The sequence below is a fragment of the Fukomys damarensis genome, unplaced genomic scaffold (assembly GCF_012274545.1).
Source record: "Fukomys damarensis isolate Sample0158 unplaced genomic scaffold, DMR_v1.0_HiC HiC_scaffold_39, whole genome shotgun sequence".
Taxonomy (NCBI): Eukaryota; Metazoa; Chordata; class Mammalia; order Rodentia; family Bathyergidae; genus Fukomys; species Fukomys damarensis.
Window position 1 is genome coordinate 42,322,960 of NW_022900951.1, and position 5,495 is coordinate 42,328,454.

Consider the following 5,495-nt stretch of genomic DNA (forward strand, 5'->3'; position numbering starts at 1 on the left):
GATATAAATAAGAAAAGAAGCCAGTTATTGTACTGGTGTACATGGTTCACAGGGTTCATGTTTATCACTACTGCAGGCATTCATGAGAGCTAGAATGTGACCACTAATCCCACAGGCTTGTGAGATGGGTTTAGGCTTACGGGGGTTTTAATGTGATTGCTTCATCCATAAACATCATTGCTGTAATGCTGGGTGAATACTACTGGTGGGCATGTCTGCCTAAATGTGGCCCATTGCTCAATTCAGTGGCCCTGGTAAATAATACTTTGATCTGATTTGTGATTACTCTTGGCCCACAGTTAGAAGGCACCTGTGAATCATGGACTATATCTTAAGAGTCTGGTTGAGCTGGGATGAATGCTGGATATGGGAGCAGAGACAGGAGAGGGTCTGTGGTCATGTTAGTAGGAATGACCAACAGCACAGTTTCCATTGTCCCCTAGTGTGCCCCATGCGGTGTGTGTCCCCATGCTGTGTATGGGAATGGTGTAGGATGTGGATCACCAGGGCTGAGTGACTGCCAATGGATGTTCAGTCGCCACTGGCAAGGTAAGGAGCTTCACAGGTGAAGCAGGGCACAACCACGAAGGGAGAATTAAAGTCACAGATTGTCTACTTTTTGCAAGAGGGAATATGAATATTTCTGGATATCACCCAAATGTATCACCTGGTGCAGGGGCAATAGGAACACCTCCTGTGTGTTGGGAGCAGGTCCAGCTTTGTTCCACCAAGCCTTTGGTGGAGCACAGTCCATGGGTGCCAAGGAGGACACCTGCTGGTGAGGGTGTGTAGTTTGCTTGGCCTACATGGAATGACATTAGACACAGGCAGGGGATGGTCCATGTCAGGTCTTCATCAGAATCGAGGGGAAGTGGCTAGGCTCTAGATTCTCTTTGAAGAGGAAGGGAAAGCTGTAAGTCATAGGTAGATGTTCTTTCCCATGGATAGCAATGTCAGGGCTCCTGTGTGTGTGAAAAGTGGTAATTGTGTGTGCCTGGTGTGGGTGTGCAAACCTGCAGAAGTCACATCATCTCCATCCATCCCCTCATGTGTTCAGAATTTCAGCATGGTCTGCTCATATCATAGGGGTATGAATTACTATAGTCAGGATCATGAAAAGTATCTTTTCCACTTGGGAGACCATTCACTGACTCACACATTTCTCAGTAGTCCTTGTTTTGAAAGTCTGTTACTGTCTGACACCTACTGCTGGAGGACAACAGGGGAAGGTGAAAACCCCAAGCCCAGGGATTTTGTAATGCCCATTGCTATGGCTGCTTTATGGTGAAGTGGATACGTGGATCTGATGGTCCCTTGTGTTATATGCAGAGGCTGAAAGAGCTGCCATGGGAATCCTCAGTAACACTAGCAGAGGGTAAACTGGCAGATACCTGCATAGGAACCTACCACAACTAATGTATGTTTAATGGCTCCTGTGGCTGCAGGGAGAGGCCTGGTGAAACTGACTTGCCATTAGTAAGGTAGTCTTTTCTCCACTCTATGTTTTCCTCCCAAGTACTGGCCCAGGTGTCTACATGTCAGGCACCTGGTACAGTCTTCTAATGACTTTGCTTAAAAGTCTCTCTGCTGGGTCCAGTCATCCAATAAAAACCCATTTTTAATACAACCCCATAATGGCCAAATGCCCTGACCTCTCATATGCCCACTAATGGAATAAGGTGGCTTGTTCCAAAGCTCTAGTGATTCCCTCACCCTCAGAGGTTTACCTGTTTTGGTGGTTTGGTTAGTTCTTTGGCATTGTATTGTTTCTGCTCTGTGTCTTGTTTAATATGAGTGGAGGAATGTTGCACCAGGAAGGACAGAACAGGGGTTAGTTGGGCAGCTCCCCTTGCCACATCTCCTAACCCTAAATGTCTCAGCCTTGTATTTTCCAGCCCTTACTTGGCCCAATCTCCTTGGTTTAACCAATAGTAGTTCACTATTAGCACAGGAGTCAAGAAAATCCACACCTGTACAGTGACTGGCTTTTTTTCCTGTTGATTACACGGCTGTTCCTCTTGTACAAACCCCACTTAGTGAAGCAGAAAGAAATTAGTGTCAGAGACATACTCGCATGCTAGGTGGACTGCACACAGTTGGGCCCATTGGGCACTTTGGTCTTTTCCCCATATGGACATGGAAGTGTTCAAATAGAGGTAAATGGCTGCATGGTCCAGGCTGTCCGGCTCCCTTAGGCCCCATGGTCACTCTGCAAAGAAAGACCATGGCTTTGTTTGTTTGGAGGAAGCTAAACATCTTCCCTGTGTTTCTATTGTCACAGGGTAGAGGCATTTCTGGAGTTCTTAGTCGATTAGTCCCATCAGCAGGGTATCTGTATATTTCCTTGTGAATTTGTGGGACCACCCCCTGAAAGAGAGCCGAGTGTAGCTGCATCCTGTGGATACCATTTCTATGAATAAGGAGGGCTGTGTGGCTGATCATATGTAGTGGGGGTGGGGGTTGTCCAATGCACAAGGCATACCAACAATCTCAGCTGTGCGCAGTAGGGTCTCCTTTTTACATAAGTTCCCAGCACACTGACAGGAGGTGCTGCTCTAGGCCAAACACCTTGGGGATGAGTCTGGAAGCCACTTACACTGAGAACAGTCAGTATGTGTTTGCCTGTCCATTCGGTCCAAAGGCTACAGGAAGCAATTTTGGGTGCGAATACAGGAAGTTCTAATTGCATATTGTGCCTAAGGGTACAGTGGAACAGGCAAAGTGACAACTTCTAGTTTATCTGGTGCCTGTTACTCAGGCACCAGTGAAAGGTAACTTATCAGATAAGGTCAGAGTGTATCGAAGATGGAGAATGTGTTAGCACCAAAATGTAGACATTCCAGTGTACACTGGGCTCCTCACTGTGTAAGAGCTGAAGCCCAGGAGTTTCTGTCTTTAATAACACCCCAGCTTGAACTGTTTCATGCGAGCAACCAACCTTGTGGATGTAGAATGCATGAAGGAAAATTATGGTGTAAAAGTCACGCTTGGGAAAGGTGGGTTAGGGAAGAATTCCCAACAGGTTGTAAGCTGTGATAATTTTACCCATACCTTGGTGCAATATAGGGTGTTACATTGCTTTCCTGCTATATGCTGAGGCAGCCATGGAGGAGGACCATGGAAAGGAGCCCTGACTTTGTCTTTTGCAGGATTGGACATGGATTACCTTCTGAGTTCTAGATGTAGGCCCTGAAATGAATAGGCCAGGGGGAGCCATGAACCTTACTAGGGCAGTTGCTGATCAGCACAACATGCTGTCACTTGCAGTCATGATGGCCTGGGAAATAGCATTCTGTCAAGTCTGGGGAAGAGGATGTCATTCACAGGATGCCAAAGCCCAGATCTTGGTGGATCCCCTTTCTCCTTTGGGTTCTTTTTGACCAACAATGGTTAATTTTATGTGCCAAACAGACTGGGCCCAGGACACCCAGACATTTGGTCAGACCTTCTTGGGATGCACCTGTGAGGGCATTTCTGCATGATATCGGCATGGGGATGGGTAGACTGAGTAAAGCAGGGGGACCTCCCCAGTGGGCCTCATGGATCTGTTGAAGGCCTGACCCTGCCTGGAGCAGAGGGCTCTCCTCCCACCTGACCGCCTGAGCTGGGACTTTGCTGTTTTCTGGTCTTGGAGCTCGAACTAAGACATGAGCTCTTCCTGGGGCTCAGGCCTGCTGCTCTTCAGATTGGAACTGTGCCACCAGCTGTCCTGGTCTCCAGCTTGCCATCTACACAACTTGGGACTTGCCAGCCTCTGTATCCAGGTGAGCCAGTTCCCTGTAAGAAATCATACACATGGGTGGGTGTCCCTGCATGTGCGTTTCCTGTTGGCTGTTCCTCTGAAGAGCTCTCACCAACCCATTGGCCTCCCCTGCTCTTCCCAGGGTTCCCTCTGGGGCAGGAGCTGGCTGTTCATGCTGGCTGTGGGACCAGGAGCTGGTGACCCCTCTGTTGATAGTGACTTTGATGTGTGCCATGTGGGGTGTGCTTTAGAGAGTTACAGGTGACCTTTTGCATTTGTCTTTCTGAGTTTCTGTGAAACCAGGCAGTTCTGACCTCCTAGTTGCTTGAGCATTCGCTGCCCTGGACAATCACCAGGCCCCACACTGGGCAGGCGCCCCCAAGAAATCACCCAGCCCCCCCCCCAACTGCCATGGCATCGTGTCCTGAGCCATCAGTCACATGGTGAGCCCACTCTGCCATCCCCACTGATGGACACATCAATGGTGTCAACTAGGCTTTTCTGTTGACAGTGTGCCCAGGAGGTGTGTGGCCTTCTGTGAGGCTGGCAGCTCTCTGTGCCAGGGAAGCCCTGCCAACAAGGTAGCTGTGGACTGCAGTGCAAAGCTGCAGGGGAAGGGGGTCATTCTCACTTTTCCAGGCTGAGTAGGAATGCCGCTGTCCCTTCCCATGTCGTGGCAGCCAAGTGTGTAACTTCTATCCCTGCTCTTGTTGTCCAGGGAAGTTAGGATGCCTCTCCTCCCACAGCTTTCTGGTGAGACACCTTCCTGAATTCAATAGAACAGCCACTTCTACCAGAGTCCCCTGGTGGTTAGGGATAGAAACTTCCTTGCCTTTAGTGTATTCAGGTAACTTTTTAACTGCGTTAGCCCAAGTGTTGGTATCTCAGTATTCCTTTGGGGAAAGGCTAGAGCAGTGACATCTCTAACAGAATTATTGATATCACAACTGTGGCAAGCTAGCTGCTGGTAAAAGCATCTTCTCCAACAGTGTATAGGGGTCAGGCCTGAGCCTAACATGTCTGCCATTTCAGCTTGTTTAGCTGCTATAGTGGTTGCCAGTGAGGTGTGAACAGTTGGCCTCTTTTCCTGGACAGCAAGGTAACTCTGGACTCCCAGAAGTCAGTTCTAGTGAAGTGGATTCACTCAAATAGTGGTGTTACTGCTTGAACAGGCTGGTGAGGCTCAAGGGTGGCCACAAAAAATAAGATATGTCACAGCACAAAGCAGTGTCATGCCAACCTGTCTCAGTGGCATTCCAGATTCTGAGCTGCTACAGCTTGGAGTCTTCCAGGATCGATTTGCCAGTTGTCCTACCAACTGTGTAGACACTGTGCCAGTTCCTTGATCATCACCAGAATCCTGCATTTATCACACTGTGTAGGGAGCATGAGGGTTTGGGGCTGATGTTGTGGCAGCCAGGAAGCACCGAGAGAAGGGAGGAGCCAGGGACAAGATTTGGCAGGTGCTAGGACAGGTTGCATGACCAGGCAAGCCCTCAAGCACTCACAGTACAAGCATCCTGAGATAAGGGAGTGGAGGGGATTTAGCTCATTGGTTCTGCCACCTGCTTTGTAAGCGCAAGGTCCTGAGTTCAATCCTCATAAAAACAAGTGTGGGGCCTCCACCCAGTAAGGGAAGGGAATAATGGAACTCTCAGTAGAAAGGGAAATTGGTGAAAGAATCATATGTCTAGCCAATGTTAGCTGCAAGATGATGGATCTGGCTGGGGTCCTTTTTTTTTTTTTTTTTTTA